Here is a 21,128-nt window from a genome sequence, read left to right on the forward strand (position 1 = left end):
ACACTGCCCGAGACACACTGCCCGAGATACGCTGCCCGAGACACGCTGCCCGAGACACACTGCCCAAGACACACTGCCCGAGACACATTGCCTGAGTCACACTGCCGAGACATACTGCCCGAGACACGCTGCCCGAGAGACACTGCCCGAGACACTGCCCGCGACACGCTGCCCAAAACAGGCTGCCCAAGACACACTGCCAGAGACACACTGCCCGAGTCACACTGCCCGCGACACGCTGCCCAAGACACACTGCTGAAGGGCCCGAGACACACTGCCAGAGACACACTGCCCGCGACACGCTGCCCGCGACACGCTGCCCAAGACACACTGCTGAAGGGCCCGAGACACACTGCCCGAGACACACTGCCCGAGACACACTGCCCGCGACACGCTGCCCGCGACACGCTGCCCAAGACACGCTGCCCAAGACACACTGCTGAAGGGCCCGAGTCACACTGCCCGAGACACACTGCCCGAGACACACTGCCCGAGACACACTGCCCGCGACACGCTGCCAGAGACACGCTGCCCGAGACACACTTCTCGATACACGCTGCCCGAGACACGCTGCCTGAGACACAATTCCCAAGACATGCTGCCCTGGACACACTGCCGAGGGCCTGCGACACACAGCCCGAGACACACTGCCCGAGACACATTGCCCGAGGGCCCGAGACACACTGCCCGAGACACACTGCCCGAGACACACTGCCCGAGGGCCCGAGACACACTGCCCGAGACACACATCCTGAGAAACGCTGCCCGAGACACACTGCCCGTGACATGATGCCCGAGGGCCCGAGACACACTGCCCGAGACACACTGCCCGATGGCCCGAGACACACTGCTCGAGACATGCAGCCCGAGGGCCCGAGACACACTGCCCGAGACACGCTGCCCGAGGACCCGAGACACACTGCCCGAGGTCCCGAGACACACTGCCCGAGACACACTGCCCGAGACACGCTGCCCGAGGGCCCGAGACACACTGCCCGAGGTCCCGAGACACACTGCCCGAGACACACTGCCCGAGACACGATGTCCGAGACACGCTGCCCGAGACATGCTGCCCGAGACACGCTGCCCGAGATACACTCCCCGTGACACACTGCCCGAGACACGCTGCCCGAGGGCCCGAAACACACTGCCCGAGACACGCTGCCCGAGACACGCTGCCCGAGGACCCGAGACACACTGCCCGAGACACACTGCCCGAGACACGCTGCCCGAGGACCCGAGACACACTGCCCGAGACACATTGCCCGAGGGCCCAAGACACACTGCCCGAGACATGCTGTCCGAGAAATGCTGCCCGAGACACGCTGCCCGAGACACACTGCCTGAGGGCCCGAGACACACTGCCCGAGACACACATCCTGAGAAACGCTGCCCGAGACACACTGCCCGTGACATGATGCCCAAGACACACTGCCCGATGGCCCGAGACACACTGCTCGAGACATGCTGCCCGAGGGCCCGAGACACACTGCCCGAGACACATTGCCCGAGGGCCCGAGACACACTGCCCAAGACACACTGCCCGAGACACACTGCCCGAGACACACTGCCCGAGACACACGGCCCGATGGCCCGAGACACACTGCCCGAGACATGCTGCCCGAGGGCCCGAGACACACTGCCCGAGACACGCTGCCCGAGGGCCCGAGACACACTGCCCGAGACACGCTGCCCGAGACACATTGCCCGAGGGCCCAAGACACACTGCCCGAGACACGCTGTCCGAGAAATGCTGCCCGAGACACGCTGCCCGAGACACACTGCCCGAGACACATTGCCCGAGGGACGAGACACACTGCCCGAGACACACTGCCCGAGACACGCTGCCCGAGGACCCGAGACACACTGCCCGAGACACACTGCCCGAGACACGCTGCCCGAGGACCTGAGACACACTGCCCGAGACACGCTGCCCGAGACATGCTTCCCGAGGGCCCGAGACACACTGCCCGAGACACGCTGCCCGAGGGCCCGAGACACACTGCCCGAGACACACTGCCCGAGACACACTGCCCGAGACACGCTGCCCGAGGACCCGAGACACACTGCCCGAGACACATTGCCCGAGGGCCCAAGACACACTGCCCGAGACACGCTGTCCGAGAAATGCTGCCCGAGACACGCTGCCCGAGACACACTGCCCGAGACACGCTGCCCGAGACATATTGCCCGAGGGCCCGAGATACACTGCCCGAGACACACTGCCCGAGACACATTGCCCGAGATACACGGCCCGATGACCCGAGACACACTGCCCGAGACATGCTGCCCGAGGGCCCGAGACACACTGCCCGAGACACATTGCCCGAGGGCCCGAGACACACTGCCCGAGACACACTGCCCGAGACACATTGCCCGAGGGCCCGAGACACACTGCCCGAGACACACTGCCCGAGACACACTGCCCGAGGGCCAGGAACACACTGCCCGAGACACACATCCTGAGAAACGCTGCCCGAGACACACTGCCCGAGACATGATGCCCAAGACACACTGCCCGATGGCCCGAGACACACTGCTCGAGACATGCTGCCCGAAGGCCCGAGACACACTGCCCGAGACACATTGCCCGAGGGCCCGAGACACACTGCCCGAGACACACTGCCCGAGACACACTGCCCGAGACACACGGCCCGATGGCCCGAGACACACTGCCCGAGACATGCTGCCCGAGGGCCCGAGACACACTGCCCGAGACACGCTGCCCGAGGGCCCGAGACACACTGCCCGAGACATGCTGCCCGAGACACATTGCCCGAGGGCCCAAGACACACTGCCCGAGACACGCTGTCCGAGAAATGCTGCCCGAGACACGCTGCCCGAGACACACTGCCCGAGACACATTGCCCGAGGGACGAGACACACTGCCCGAGACACACTGCCCGAGACACACGGCCCGATGGCCCGGGACACACTGCCCGAGACACGCTGCCCGATGGCCCGAGACACACTGCCCGAGACACACTGCCCGAGGCACACGGCCCGATGGCCCGAGACACACTGCCCGAGCCATGCTGCCCGAGGGCCCGAGACACACTGCCCGAGACACGCTGCCCGAGGGCCCGAGACACACTGCCCGAGACACGCTGCCCGAGACACATTGCCCGAGGGCCCAAGACACACTGCCCGAGACACGCTGTCCGAGAAATGCTGCCTGAGACACGCTGCCCGAGACACACTGCCCGAGACACATTGCCCGAGGGCCCGAGACACACTGCCCGAGACACACTGCCCGAGACACACGGCCCGATGGTCCGAGACACACTGCCCGAGACATGCTGCCCGAGGGCCCGAGACACACTGCCCGAGACACATTGCCCGAGGGCCCGAGACACACTGCCCGAGGGCCCGAGACACGCTGCCCGAGACACACTGCCCGAGACACATTGCCCGAGGGCCCGAGACACACTGCCTGAGACACACATCCCGAGAAACGCTGCCCGAGACACACTGCCCATGACACGATGCCCGAGACACACTGCCCGTGACACGATGCCCGAGACACACTGCCCGATGGCCCGAGACACACTGCCCGAGACATGCTGCCCGAGGGCCCGAGACACACTGCCCGAGACACACTGCCCGAGACACACTGCCCGAGACTCGCTGCCCGAGGGCCCGAGACACACTGCCCGAGACATATTGCCCGAGGGCCCGAGACACACTGCCCGAGACACGCTGCCCGAGGACCCGAGACACACTGCCCGAGACACACTGCCCGAGACACACTGCCTGAGACACGCTGCCCGAGGGCCCGAGACACACTGCCCGAGACACGCTGCCCGAGGGCTCGAGACACACTGCCCAAGACACGCTGCCCGAGGGCCCGAGACACACTGCCCGAGACACGCTGCCCGAGACACATTGCCCGAGGGCCCAAGACACACTGCCCGAGACACGCTGTCCGAGAAATGCTGCCCGAGACACGCTGCCCGAGACACACTGCCCGAGACACGCTGCCCGAGACATATTGCCCGAGGGCCCGAGATACACTGCCCGAGACACACTGCCCGAGACACACTGCCCGAGATACACTGCCCGAGATACACGACCCGATGACCGGAGACACACTGCCCGATGGCCCGAGACACACTGCCCGAGACACACTGCCCGAGACACGCTGCCCGTGGGCCCGAGACACACTGCCCGAGACACGCTGCCCGTGGGCCCGAGACACACTGCCCGAGACACGCTGCCCGAGACACATTGCCCGAGGGCCCAAGACACACTGCCCGAGACACGCTGTCCGAGAAATGCTGCCCGAGACACACTGCCCGAGACACGCTGCCCGAGGGCCCGAGACACACTGCCCGAGGTCCCGAGACACACTGCCCGAGACACACTGCCCGAGACACGCTGCCCGAGGGCCCGAGACACACTGCCCGAGGTCCCGCGACACACTGCCCGAGACACACTGCCCGAGACACGCTGCCCGAGACACGCTGCCCGAGGGCCCGAGAAACACTGCCCGAGACACACTGCCCGAGACACACTGCCCGAGACACATTGCCCGAGGGCCCGAGACACACTGCCCGAGACACACTGCCCGAGACACACTGCCCGAGGGCCCGAGACACACTGCCCGAGACACGATGTCCGAGACACGCTGCCCGAGACACGCTGCCCGAGAAACACTGCCCGAGACACACTGCCCGAGACACATTGCCCGAGGGCCCGAGACACACTGCCCGAGACACACTGCCCGAGACACACTGCCCGAGGGCCCGAGACACACTGCCCGAGACACACTGCCCGAGACACACTGCCCGAGACACGCTGCCCGAGGACCCGAGACACACTGCCCGAGACACATTGCCCGAGGGCCCAAGACACACTGCCCGAGACACGCTGTCCGAGAAATGCTGCCCGAGACACGCTGCCCGAGACACACTGCCCGAGACACGCTGCCCGAGACATATTGCCCGAGGGCCCGAGATACACTGCCCGAGACACACTGCCCGAGACACACAACCCGAGATACACGGCCGGATGACCCGAGACACACTGCCCGAGACATGCTGCCCGAGGGCCCGAGACACACTGCCCGAGACACATTGCCCGAGGGCCCGAGACACACTGCCCGAGACACACTGCCCGAGACACACTGCCCGAGACTCGCTGCCCGAGGGCCCGAGACACACTGCCCGAGACATATTGCCCGAGGGCCCGAGACACACTGCCCGAGACACGCTGCCCGAGAACGCGAGACACACTGCCCGAGACACACTGCCCGAGACACACTGCCCGAGACACGCTGCCCGAGGGCTCGAGACACACTGCCCGAGACACGCTGCCCGAGGGCCCGAGACACACTGCCCGAGACACGCTGCCCGAGACACATTGCCCGAGGGCCCAAGACACACTGCACGAGACACGCTGTCCGAGAAATGCTGCCCGAGACACGCTGCCCGAGACACACTGCCCGAGACACGCTGCCCGAGACATATTGCCCGACGGCCCGAGACACACTGCCCGAGACACGCTGCCCGAGACATATTGCCCGAGGGCCCGAGATACACTGCCCGAGACACACTGCCCGAGACACACTGCCCGAGACACACTGCCCGAGATACACGGCCCGATGACCCGAGACACACTGCCCGATGGCCCGAGACACACTGCCCGAGACACACTGCCCGAGACACGCTGCCCGTGGGCCCGAGACACACTGCCCGAGACACGCTGCCCGAGACACACTGCCCGAGACACACTGCCCGAGACACGCTGCCCGTGGGCCCGAGACACACTGCCCGAGACACGCTGCCCGAGACACATTGCCCGAGGGCCCAAGACACACTGCCCGAGACACGCTGTCCGAGAAACGCTGCCCGAGACACACTGCCCGAGACACGCTGCCCGAGGGCCCGAGACACACTGCCCGAGGTCCCGAGACACACTGCCCGAGACGCACTGCCCGAGACACGCTGCCCGAGGGCCCGAGACACACTGCCCGAGGTCCCGCGACACACTGCCCGAGACACACTGCCCGAGACACGATGTCCGAGACACGCTGCCCGAGACACGCTGCCCGAGACACGTTGCCCGAGATACACTGCCCGAGGGCCCGAGACACACTGCCCGAGACACACTGCCCGAGACACATTGCCCGAGGGCCCGAGACACACTGCCCGAGACACACTGCCCGAGACACACTGCCCGAGACACATTGCCCGAGGGCCCGAGACACACTGCCCGAGACACACTGCCCGAGGGCCCGAGACACACTGCCCGAGACACACATCCTGAGAAACGCTGCCCGAGACACACTGCTCGAGACATGCTGCCCGAAGGCCCGAGACACACTGCCCGAGACACATTGCCCGAGGGCCCGAGACACACTGCCCGAGACACACTGCCCGAGACACACTGCCCGAGACACACGGCCCGATGGCCCGAGACACACTGCCCGAGACATGTACCCGAGGGCCCGAGACACACTGCCCGAGACACGCTGCCCGAGGGCCCGAGACACACTGCCCGAGACATGCTGCCCGAGACACATTGCCCGAGGGCCCAAGACACACTGCCCGAGACACGCTGTCCGAGAAATGCTGCCCGAGACACGCTGCCCGAGACACACTGCCCGAGACACATTGCCCGAGGGACGAGACACACTGCCCGAGACACACTGCCCGAGACACACGGCCCGATGGCCCGGGACACACTGCCCGAGACACACTGCCCGATGGCCCGAGACACACTGCCCGAGACACACTGCCCGAGACACACGGCCCGATGGCCCGAGACACACTGCCCGAGCCATGCTGCCCGAGGGCCCGAGACACACTGCCCGAGACACGCTGCCCGAGGGCCCGAGACACACTGCCCGAGACACGCTGCCCGAGACACATTGCCCGAGGGCCCAAGACACACTGCCCGAGACACGCTGTCCGAGAAATGCTGCCTGAGACACGCTGCCCGAGACACACTGCCCGAGACACATTGCCCGAGGGCCCGAGACACACTGCCCGAGACACACTGCCCGAGACACACGGCCCGATGTACCGAGACACACTGCCCGAGACATGCTGCCCGAGGGCCCGAGACACACTGCCCGAGACACATTGCCCGAGGGCCCGAGACACACTGCCCGAGGGCCCGAGACACGCTGCCCGAGACACACTGCCCGAGACACATTGCCCGAGGGCCCGAGACACACTGCCTGAGACACACATCCCGAGAAACGCTGCCCGAGACACACTGCCCATGACACGATGCCCGAGACACACTGCCCGTGACACGATGCCCGAGACACACTGCCCGATGGCCCGAGACACACTGCCCGAGACTTGCTGCCCGAGGGCCCGAGACACACTGCCCGAGACACATTGCCCGAGGGCCCGAGACACACTGCCCGAGACACACTGCCCGAGACACACTGCCCGAGACACACTGCCCGAGACTCGCTGCCCGAGGGCCCGAGACACACTGCCCGAGACATATTGCCCGAGGGCCCGAGACACACTGCCCGAGACACGCTGCCCGAGGACCCGAGACACACTGCCCGAGACACACTGCCCGAGACACACTGCCTGAGACACGCTGCCCGAGGGCCCGAGACACACTGCCCGAGACACGCTGCCCGAGGGCTCGAGACACACTGCCCGAGACACGCTGCCCGAGGGCCCGAGACACACTGCCCGAGACACGCTGCCCGAGACACATTGCCCGAGGGCCCAAGACACACTGCCCGAGACACGCTGTCCGAGAAATGCTGCCCGAGACACGCTGCCCGAGACACACTGCCCGAGACACGCTGCCCGAGACATATTGCCCGAGGGCCCGAGATACACTGCCCGAGACACACTGCCCGAGACACACTGCCCGAGATACACTGCCCGAGATACACGACCCGATGACCCGAGACACACTGCCCGATGGCCCGAGACACACTGCCCGAGACACACTGCCCGAGACACGCTGCCCGTGGGCCCGAGACACACTGCCCGAGACACGCTGCCCGTGGGCCCGAGACACACTGCCCGAGACACGCTGCCCGAGACACATTGCCCGAGGGCCCAAGACACACTGCCCGAGACACGCTGTCCGAGAAATGCTGCCCGAGACACACTGCCCGAGACACGCTGCCCGAGGGCTCGAGACACACTGCCCGAGGTCCCGAGACTCACTGCCCGAGACACACTGCCCGAGACACGCTGCCCGAGGGCCCGAGACACACTGCCCGAGGTCCCGCGACACACTGCCCGAGACACACTGCCCGAGACACGCTGCCCGAGACACGCTGCCCGAGACACGCTGCCCGAGGGCCCGAGAAACACTGCCCGAGACACACTGCCCGAGACACATTGCCCGAGGGCCCGAGACACACTGCCCGAGACACACTGCCCGAGACACACTGCCCGAGGGCCCGAGACACACTGCCCGAGACACGATGTCCGAGACACGCTGCCCGAGACACGCTGCCCGAGACACGCTGCCCGAGATACACTGCCCGAGGGCCCGAGAAACACTGCCCGAGACACACTGCCCGAGACACATTGCCCGAGGGCCCGAGACACACTGCCCGAGACACACTGCCCGAGACACACTGCCCGAGGGCCCGAGACACCCTGCCCGAGACACACTGCCCGAGACACACTGCCCGAGACACGCTGCCCGAGGACCCGAGACACACTGCCCGAGACACATTGCCCGAGGGCCCAAGACACACTGCCCGAGACACGCTGTCCGAGAAATGCTGCCCGAGACACGCTGCCCGAGACACACTGCCCGAGACACGCTGCCCGAGACATATTGCCCGAGGGCCCGAGATACACTGCCCGAGACACACTGCCCGCGACACACAACCCGAGATACACGGCCGGATGACCCGAGACACACTGCCCGAGACATGCTGCCCGAGGGCCCGAGACACACTGCCCGAGACACATTGCCCGAGGGCCCGAGACACACTGCCCGAGACACACTGCCCGAGACACACTGCCCGAGACTCGCTGCCCGAGGGCCCGAGACACACTGCCCGAGACATATTGCCCGAGGGCCCGAGACACACTGCCCGAGACACGCTGCCCGAGACACACTGCCCGAGACACGTTGCCCGAGGGCTCGAGACACACTGCCCGAGACACGCTGCCCGAGGGCCCGAGACACACTGCCCGAGACACGCTGCCCGAGACACGCTGCCCGAGACACATTGCCCGAGGGCCCAAGACACACTGCCCGAGACACGCTGTCCGAGAAATGCTGCCCGAGACACGCTGCCCGAGACACACTGCCCGAGACACGCTGCCCGAGACATATTGCCCGAAGGCCCGAGACACACTGCCCGAGACACGCTGCCCGAGACATATTGCCCGAGGGCCCGAGATACACTGCCCGAGACACACTGCCCGAGACACACTGCCCGAGACACACTGCCCGAGATACACGGCCCGATGACCCGAGACACACTGCCCGATGGCCCGAGACACACTGCCCGAGACACACTGCCCGAGACACGCTGCCCGTGGGCCCGAGACACACTGCCCGAGACACGCTGCCCGAGACACACTGCCCGAGACACGCTGCCCGTGGGCCCGAGACACACTGCCCGAGACACGCTGCCCGAGGGCCCAAGACACACTGCCCGAGACACGCTGTCCGAGAAACGCTGCCCGAGACACACTGCCCGAGACACGCTGCCCGAGGGCCCGAGACACACTGCCCGAGGTCCCGAGACACACTGCCCGAGACGCACTGCCCGAGACACGCTGCCCGAGGGCCCGAGACACACTGCCCGAGGTCCCGCGACACACTGCCCGAGACACGATGTCCGAGACACGCTGCCCGAGACACGCTGCCCGAGACACGCTGCCCGAGATACACTGCCCGAGGGCCCGAGACACACTGCCCGAGACACACTGCCCGAGACACACTGCCCGAGACACATTGCCCGAGGGCCCGAGACACACTGCCCGAGACACACTGCCCGAGACACACTGCCCGAGGGCCCGAGACACACTGCCCGAGACACACTGCCCGAGACACACTGCCCGATACACGCTGCCCGAGGACCCGAGACACACTGCCCGAGACACATTGCCCGAGGGCCCAAGACACACTGCCCGAGACACGCTGTCCGAGAAATGCTGCCCGAGACACGCTGCCCGAGACACACTGCCCGAGACACGCTGCCCGAGACATATTGCCCGAGGACCCGAGATACACTGCCCGAGACACACTGCCCGAGACACACAGCCCGAGATACACGGCCCGATGACCCGAGACACACTGCCCGAGACATGCTGCCCGAGACACACTGCCCGAGGGCCCGAGACACACTGCCCGAGACATGCTGCCCGAGGGCCCGAGACACACTGCCCGAGACACATTGCCCGAGGGCCCGAGACACACTGCCCGAGACACACTGCCCGAGACACACTGCCCGAGGGCCCGAGACACACTGCCCGAGACACACATCCTGAGAAACGCTGCCCGAGACACACTGCCCGTGACATGATGCCCAAGACACACTGCCCGATGGCCCGAGACACACTGCTCGAGACATGCTGCCCGAGGGCCCGAGACACACTGCCCGAGACACGCTGCCCGAGGGCCCGAGACACACTGCTCGAGGTCCCGAGACACACTGCCCGAGACACACTGCCCGAGACACGCTGCCCGAGGGCCCGAGACTCACTGCCCGAGGTCCCGAGACACACTGCCCGAGACACGATGTCCGAGACACTCTGCCCGAGACACGCAGCCCGAGACACGCTGCCCGAGATACACTGCCCGTGACACACTGCCCGAGACACGCTGCCCGAGGGCCCGAGACACGCTGCCCGAGACACGCTGCCCGAGGACCCGAGACACACTGCCCGAGACACACTGCCCGAGACACGCTGCCCGAGGACCCGAGACACACTGCACGAGACACGCTGCCCGAGACACGCTGCCCGAGGGCCCGAGACACACTGCCCGAGACACGCTGCCCGAGGGCCCGAGACACACTGCCCGAGACACACTGCCCGAGACACACTGCCCGATACACGCTGCCCGAGGACCCGAGACACACTGCCCGAGACACATTGCCCGAGGGCCCAAGACACACTGCCCGAGACACGCTGTCCAAGAAATGCTGCCCGAGACACGCTGCCCGAGACACACTGCCCGAGACACGCTGCCCGAGACATATTGCCCGAGGGCCCGAGATACACTGCCCGAGACACACTGCCCGAGACACACTGCCCGAGATACACGGCCCGATGACCCGAGACACACTGCCCGAGCCATGCTGCCCGAGGGCCCGAGACACACTGCCCGAGACACGCTGCCCGAGGGCCCGAGACACACTGCCCGAGACACGCTGCCCGAGACACATTGCCCGAGGGCCCAAGACACACTGCCCGAGACACGCTGTCCGAGAAATGCTGCCTGAGACACGCTGCCCGAGACACACTGCCCGAGACACATTGCCCGAGGGCCCGAGACACACTGCCCGAGACACACTGCCCGAGACACACGGCCCGATGTACCGAGACACACTGCCCGAGACATGCTGCCCGAGGGCCCGAGACACACTGCCCGAGACACATTGCCCGAGGGCCCGAGACACACTGCCCGAGGGCCCGAGACACGCTGCCCGAGACACACTGCCCGAGACACATTGCCCGAGGGCCCGAGACACACTGCCTGAGACACACATCCCGAGAAACGCTGCCCGAGACACACTGCCCATGACACGATGCCCGAGACACACTGCCCGTGACACGATGCCCGAGACACACTGCCCGATGGCCCGAGACACACTGCCCGAGACATGCTGCCCGAGGGCCCGAGACACACTGCCCGAGACACATTGCCCGAGGGCCCGAGACACACTGCCCGAGACACACTGCCCGAGACACACTGCCCGAGACACACTGCCCGAGACTCGCTGCCCGAGGGCCCGAGACACACTGCCCGAGACATATTGCCCGAGGGCCCGAGACACACTGCCCGAGACACGCTGCCCGAGGACCCGAGACACACTGCCCGAGACACACTGCCCGAGACACACTGCCTGAGACACGCTGCCCGAGGGCCCGAGACACACTGCCCGAGACACGCTGCCCGAGGGCTCGAGACACACTGCCCGAGACACGCTGCCCGAGGGCCCGAGACACACTGCCCGAGACACGCTGCCCGAGACACATTGCCCGAGGGCCCAAGACACACTGCCCGAGACACGCTGTCCGAGAAATGCTGCCCGAGACACGCTGCCCGAGACACACTGCCCGAGACACGCTGCCCGAGACATATTGCCCGAGGGCCCGAGATACACTGCCCGAGACACACTGCCCGAGACACACTGCCCGAGATACACTGCCCGAGATACACGACCCGATGACCCGAGACACACTGCCCGATGGCCCGAGACACACTGCCCGAGACACACTGCCCGAGACACGCTGCCCGTGGGCCCGAGACACACTGCCCGAGACACGCTGCCCGTGGGCCCGAGACACACTGCCCGAGACACGCTGCCCGAGACACATTGCCCGAGGGCCCAAGACACACTGCCCGAGACACGCTGTCCGAGAAATGCTGCCCGAGACACACTGCCCGAGACACGCTGCCCGAGGGCTCGAGACACACTGCCCGAGGTCCCGAGACTCACTGCCCGAGACACACTGCCCGAGACACGCTGCCCGAGGGCCCGAGACACACTGCCCGAGGTCCCGCGACACACTGCCCGAGACACACTGCCCGAGACACGCTGCCCGAGACACGCTGCCCGAGACACGCTGCCCGAGGGCCCGAGAAACACTGCCCGAGACACACTGCCCGAGACACATTGCCCGAGGGCCCGAGACACACTGCCCGAGACACACTGCCCGAGACACACTGCCCGAGGGCCCGAGACACACTGCCCGAGACACGATGTCCGAGACACGCTGCCCGAGACACGCTGCCCGAGACACGCTGCCCGAGATACACTGCCCGAGGGCCCGAGAAACACTGCCCGAGACACACTGCCCGAGACACATTGCCAGAGGGCCCGAGACACACTGCCCGAGACACACTGCCCGAGACACACTGCCCGAGGGCCCGAGACACCCTGCCCGAGACACACTGCCCGAGACACACTGCCCGAGACACGCTGCCCGAGGACCCGAGACACACTGCCCGAGACACATTGCCCGAGGGCCCAAGACACACTGCCCGAGACACGCTGTCCGAGAAATGCTGCCCGAGACACGCTGCCCGAGACACACTGCCCGAGACACGCTGCCCGAGACATATTGCCCGAGGGCCCGAGATACACTGCCCGAGACACACTGCCCGCGACACACAACCCGAGATACACGTCCGGATGACCCGAGACACACTGCCCGAGACATGCTGCCCGAGGGCCCGAGACACACTGCCCGAGACACATTGCCCGAGGGCCCGAGACACACTGCCCGAGACACACTGCCCGAGACACACTGCCCGAGACTCGCTGCCCGAGGGCCCGAGACACACTGCCCGAGACATATTACCCGAGGGCCCGAGACACACTGCCCGAGACACGCTGCCCGAGACACACTGCCCGAGACACGTTGCCCGAGGGCTCGAGACACACTGCCCGAGACACGCTGCCCGAGGGCCCGAGACACACTGCCCGAGACACGCTGCCCGAGACACGCTGCCCGAGACACATTGCCCGAGGGCCCAAGACACACTGCCCGAGACACGCTGTCCGAGAAATGCTGCCCGAGACACGCTGCCCGAGACACACTGCCCGAGACACGCTGCCCGAGACATATTGCCCGAAGGCCCGAGACACACTGCCCGAGACACGCTGCCCGAGACATATTGCCCGAGGGCCCGAGATACACTGCCCGAGACACACTGCCCGAGACACACTGCCCGAGACACACTGCCCGAGATACACGGCCCGATGACCCGAGACACACTGCCCGATGGCCCGAGACACACTGCCCGAGACACACTGCCCGAGACACGCTGCCCGTGGGCCCGAGACACACTGCCCGAGACACGCTGCCCGAGACACACTGCCCGAGACACGCTGCCCGTGGGCCCGAGACACACTGCCCGAGACACGCTGCCCGAGGGCCCAAGACACACTGCCCGAGACACGCTGTCCGAGAAACGCTGCCCGAGACACACTGCCCGAGACACGCTGCCCGAGGGCCCGAGACACACTGCCCGAGGTCCCGAGACACACTGCCCGAGACGCACTGCCCGAGACACGCTGCCCGAGGGCCCGAGACACACTGCCCGAGGTCCCGCGACACACTGCCCGAGACACGATGTCCGAGACACGCTGCCCGAGACACGCTGCCCGAGACACGCTGCCCGAGATACACTGCCCGAGGGCCCAAGACACACTGCCCGAGACACGCTGTCCGAGAAATGCTGCCCGAGACACGCTGCCCGAGACACACTGCCCGAGACACGCTGCCCGAGACATATTGCCCGAGGGCCCGAGATACACTGCCCGAGACACACTGCCCGAGACACACTGCCCGAGATACACGGCCCGATGACCCGAGACACACTGCCCGAGACATGCTGCCCGAGGGCCCGAGACACACTGCCTGAGACACATTGCCCGAGGGCCCGAGACACACTGCCCGAGACACACTGCCCGAGGGCCCGAAACACACTGCCCGAGACACACATCCTGAGAAACGCTGCCCGAGACACACTGCCCGTGACATGATGCCCAAGACACACTGCCCGATGGCCCGAGACACACTGCTCGAGACATGCTGCCCGAGGGCCCGAGACACACTGCTCGAGACACGTTGCCCGAGGGAACGAGACACACTGCCCGAGACACACTGCCCGAGACACACTGCCCGAGACACACGGCCCGATGGCCCGAGACACACTGCCCGAGACATGCTGCCCGAGGGCCCGAGACACACTGCCCGAGACACGCTGCCCGAGGGCCCGAGACACACTGCCCGAGACACGCTGCCCGAGACACATTGCCCGAGGGCCCAAGACACACTGCCCGAGACACGCTGTCCGAGAAATGCTGCCCGAGACACGCTGCCCGAGACACACTGCCCGAGACACGCTGCCCGAGACATATTGCCCGAAGGCCAGAGACACACTGCCCGAGACACGCTGCCCGAGACATATTGCCCGAGGGCCCGAGATACACTGCCCGAGACACACTGCCCGAGACACACTGCCCGAGACACACTGCCCGAGATACACGGCCCGATGACCCGAGACACACTGCCCGATGGCCCGAGACACACTGCCCGAGACACACTGCCCGAGACACGCTGCCCGTGGGCCCGAGACACACTGCCCGAGACACGCTGCCCGAGACACATTGCCCGAGGGCCCAAGACACACTGCCCGAGACACGCTGTCCGAGAAATGCTGCCCGAGACACACTGCCCGAGACACGCTGCCCGAGGGCCCGAGACACACTGCCCGAGGTCCCGAGACACACTGCCCGAGACGCACTGCCCGAGACACGCTGCCCGAGGGCCCGAGACACACTGCCCGAGGTCCCGCGACACACTGCCCGAGACATACTGCCCGAGACACGATGTCCGAGACACGCTGCCCGAGACACGCTGCCCGAGACACGCTGCCCGAGATACACTGCCCGAGGGCCCGAGACACACTGCCCGAGACACACTGCCCGAGACACACTGCCCGAGACACATTGCCCGAGGGCCCGAGACACACTGCCCGAGACACACTGCCCGAGACACACTGCCCGAGGGCCCGAGACACACTGCCCGAGACACACTGCCCGAGACACACTGCCCGAGACACGCTGCCCGAGGACCCGAGACACACTGCCCGAGACACATTGCCCGAGGGCCCAAGACACACTGCCCGAGACACGCTGTCCGAGAAATGCTGCCCGAGACACGCTGCCCGAGACACGCTGCCCGAGACATATTGCCCGAGGGCCCGAGATACACTGCCCGAGACACACTGCCCGAGACACACAGCCCGAGATACACGGCCCGATGACCCGAGACACACTGCCCGAGACATGCTGCCCGAGACACACTGCCCGAGGGCCCGAGACACACTGCCCGAGACATGCTGCCCGAGGGCCCGAGACACACTGCCCGAGACACATTGCCCGAGGGCCCGAGACACACTGCCCGAGACACACTGCCCGAGAAACACTGCCCGAGGGCCCGAGACACACTGCCCGAGACACACATCCTGAGAAACGCTGCCCGAGACACACTGCCCGTGACATGATGCCCAAGACACACAGCCCGATGGCCCTAGACACACTGTTCGAGACATGCTGCCCGAGGGCCCGAGACACACTGCCCGAGACACGCTGCCCGAGGGCCCGAGACACACTGCCCGAGGTCCCGAGACACACTGCCCGAGACACACTGCCCGAGACACGCTGCCCGAGGGCCCGAGACACACTGCCCGAGGTCCCGAGACACACTGCCCGAGACACGATGTCCGAGACACTCTGCCCGAGACACGCTGCCCGAGACACGCTGCCCGAGATACACTGCCCGTGACACACTGCCCGAGACACGCTGCCCGAGACACGCTGCCCGAGGACCCGAGACACGCTGCCCGAGACACGCTGCCCGAGGACCCGAGACACACTGCCCGAGACACACTGCCCGAGACACGCTGCCCGAGGACCCGAGACACACTGCCCGAGACACGCTGCCCGAGACACGCTGCCCGAGACACGCTGCCCGAGGGCCCGAGACACACTGCCCGAGACACGCTGCCCGAGGGCCCGAGACACACTGCCCGAGACACACTGCCCGAGACACACTGCCCGATACACGTTGCCCGAGGACCCGAGACACACTGCCCGAGACACATTGCCCGAGGGCCCAAGACACACTGCCCGAGACACGCTGTCCGAGAAATGCTGCCCGAGACACGCTGCCCGAGACACACTGCCCGAGACACGCTGCCCGAGACATATTGCCCGAGGGCCCGAGATACACTGCCCGAGACACACTGCCCGAGACACACTGCCCGAGATACACGGCCCGATGACCCGAGACACACTGCCCGAGACATGCTGCCCGAGGGCCCGAGACACACTGCCTGAGACACATTGCCCGAGGGCCCGAGACACACTGCCCGAGACACACTGCCCGAGACACACTGCCCGAGACACATTGCCAGAGGGCCCGAGACACACTGCCCGAGACACACTGCCCGAGACACACTGCCCGAGGGCCCGAAACACACTGCCCGAGACACACATCCTGAGAAACGCTGCCCGAGACACACTGCCCGTGACATGATGCCCAAGACACACTGCCCGATGGCCCGAGACACACTGCTCGAGACATGCTGCCCGAGGGCCCGAGACACACTGCCCGAGACACGTTGCCCGAGGGAACGAGACACACTGCCCGAGACACACTGCCCGAGACACACTGCCCGAGACACACTGTCCGAGAAATGCTGCCCGAGACACGCTGCCCGAGACACACTGCCCGAGACACATTGCCCGAGGGCCCGAGACACACTGCCCGAGACACACTGCCCGAGACACACTGCCCGATGGCCCGAGACACACTGCCCGAGACACACTGCCCGAGTCACACTGCCCGAGACACATGGCCCGAGGGCCCGAGACACACTGCCCGAGACACACTGCCCGAGACACACTGCCCGAGACACTCGGCCCGATGGCCCGAGACACACTGCCCGAGACATGCTGCCCGAGGGCCCGAGACACACTGCCCGAGACATGCTGCCCGAGGGCCCGAGACACACTGCCCGAGACACGCTGCCCGAGGGCCCGAGACACACTGCCCGAGACACGCTGCCCGAGACACATTGCCCGAGGGCCCAAGACACACTGCCCGAGACACGCTGTCCGAGAAATGCTGCCCTGAGACACGCTGTCCGAGACACACTGCCCGAGACACATTGCCCGAGGGCCCGAGACACACTGCCCGAGACACACTGCCCGATGGCCCGAGACACACTGCCCGAGACACACTGCCCGAGTCACACTGCCCGAGACACATGGCCCGAGGGCCCGAGACACACTGCCCGAGACACACTGCCCGAGACACACTGCCCGAGACACACGGCCCGATGGCCCGAGACACACTGCCCGAGACACATTGCCCGAGGGCCCGAGACACACTGCCCGAGACACACTGCCCGAGACACACGGCCCGATGGTCCGAGACACACTGCCCGAGACATGCTGCCCGAGGGCCCGAGACAGACTGCCCGAGACACATTGCCCGAGGGCCCGAGACACACTGCCCGAGGGCCCGAGACACGCTGCCCGAGACACACTGCCCGAGACACATTGCCCGAGGGCCCGAAACACACTGCCTGAGACACACATCCCGAGAAACGCTGCCCGAGACACACTGCCCATGACACAATGCCCGAGACACACTGCCCGTGACACGATGCCCGAGACACACTGCCCGATGGCCCGAGACACACTGCCCGAGACATGCTGCCCGAGGGCCCGAGACACACTGCCCGAGACACATTGCCCGAGGGCCCGAGACACACTGCCCGAGGCACACTGCCCGAGACACACTGCCCGAGACACACTGCCCGAGACTCGCTGCCCGAGACACACTGCCCGAGACACGCTGCCCGAGACACACTGCCCGAGACACGCTGCCCGAGACATATTGCCCGAGGGCCCGAGATACACTGCCCGAGACACACTGCCCGAGACACACTGCCCGAGATACACGGCCCGATGACCCGAGACACACTGCCCGAGACATGCTGCCCGAGGGCCCGAGACACACTGCCTGAGACACATTGCCCGAGGGCCCGAGACACACTGCCCGAGACACACTGCCCGAGACACACTGCCCGAGACACATTGCCAGAGGGCCCGAGACACACTGCCCGAGACACACTGCCCGAGACACACTGCCCGAGGGCCCGAAACACACTGCCCGAGACACACATCCTGAGAAACGCTGCCCGAGACACACTGCCCGTGACATGATGCCCAAGACACACTGCCCGATGGCCCGAGACACACTGCTCGAGACATGCTGCCCGAGGGCCCGAGACACACTGCCCGAGACACGTTGCCCGAGGGAACGAGACACACTGCCCGAGACACACTGCCCGAGACACACTGCCCGAGACACACTGTCCGAGAAATGCTGCCCGAGACACGCTGCCCGAGACACACTGCCCGAGACACATTGCCCGAGGGCCCGAGACACACTGCCCGAGACACACTGCCCGAGACACACTGCCCGATGGCCCGAGACACACTGCCCGAGACACACTGCCCGAGTCACACTGCCCGAGACACATGGCCCGAGGGCCCGAGACACACTGCCCGAGACACACTGCCCGAGACACACTGCCCGAGACACTCGGCCCGATGGCCCGAGACACACTGCCCGAGACATGCTGCCCGAGGGCCCGAGACACACTGCCCGAGACATGCTGCCCGAGGGCCCGAGACACACTGCCCGAGACACGCTGCCCGAGGGCCCGAGACACACTGCCCGAGACACGCTGCCCGAGACACATTGCCCGAGGGCCCAAGACACACTGCCCGAGACACGCTGTCCGAGAAATGCTGCCCTGAGACACGCTGTCCGAGACACACTGCCCGAGACACATTGCCCGAGGGCCCGAGACACACTGCCCGAGACACACTGCCCGATGGCCCGAGACACACTGCCCGAGACACACTGCCCGAGTCACACTGCCCGAGACACATGGCCCGAGGGCCCGAGACACACTGCCCGAGACACACTGCCCGAGACACACTGCCCGAGACACACGGCCCGATGGCCCGAGACACACTGCCCGAGACACATTGCCCGAGGGCCCAAGTCACACTGCCCGAGCCACGCTGTCCGAGAAATGCTGCCTGAGACACGCTGCCCGAGACACACTGCCCGAGACACATTGCCCGAGGGCCCGAGACACACTGCCCGAGACACACTGCCCGAGACACACGGCCCGATGGTCCGAGACACACTGCCCGAGACATGCTGCCCGAGGGCCCGAGACAGACTGCCCGAGACACATTGCCCGAGGGCCCGAGACACACTGCCCGAGGGCCCGAGACACGCTGCCCAAGACACACTGCCCGAGACACATTGCCCGAGGGCCCGAAACACACTGCCTGAGACACACATCCCGAGAAACGCTGCCCGAGACACACTGCCCATGACACAATGCCCGAGACACACTGCCCGTGACACGATGCCCGAGACACACTGCCCGATGGCCCGAGACACACTGCCCGAGACATGCTGCCCGAGGGCCCGAGACACACTGCCCGAGACACATTGCCCGAGGGCCCGAGACACACTGCCCGAGGCACACTGCCCGAGACACACTGCCCGAGACACACTGCCCGAGACTCGCTGCCCGAGACACACTGCCCGAGACACACTGCCCGAGACACACTGCCCGAGACTCGCTGCCCGAGGGCCCGAGACACGATGCCCGAGACACATTGCCCGAGGGCCCGAGACACACTGCCCGAGACACATTGCCCGAGGGCCCGAGACACACTGCCCGAGACACGCTGCCCGAGGACCCGAGACACACTGCCCGAGACACGCTGCCCGAGGGCCCGAGACACACTGCCCGAGACTCGCTGCCCGAGGGCTCGAGACACACTGCCCGAGACACGCTGCCCGAGGGCCCGAGACACTCTGCCCGAGACACGCTGCCCGAGACACATTGCCCGAGGGCCCAAGACACACTGCCCGAGACACGCTGTCCGAGAAATGCTGCCCGAGACACGCTGCCCGAGACACACTGCCCGAGACACGCTGCCCGAGACATATTGCCCGAGGGCCCGAGATACACTGCCCGAGACACACTGCCCGAGACACACTGCCCGAGATACACGGCCCGATGACCCGAGACACACTGCCCGATGGCCCGAGACACACTGCCCGAGACACACTGCCCGAGACACGCTGCCCGTGGGCCCGAGACACACTGCCCGAGACACGCTGCCCGAGACACACTGCCCGAGACACACTGCCCGAGACACGCTGCCCGTGGGCCCGAGACACACTGCCCGAGACACGCTGCCCGAGACACATTGCCCGAGGGCCCAAGACACACTGCCCGAGACACGCTGTCCGAGAAATGCTGCCCGAGACACACTGCCCGAGACACGCTGCCCGAGGGCCCGAGACACACTGCCTGAGGTCCCG

This window comes from Pristiophorus japonicus, chromosome 18, assembly GCF_044704955.1.
Source record: "Pristiophorus japonicus isolate sPriJap1 chromosome 18, sPriJap1.hap1, whole genome shotgun sequence".
Lineage (NCBI taxonomy): Eukaryota > Metazoa > Chordata > Chondrichthyes > Pristiophoridae > Pristiophorus > Pristiophorus japonicus.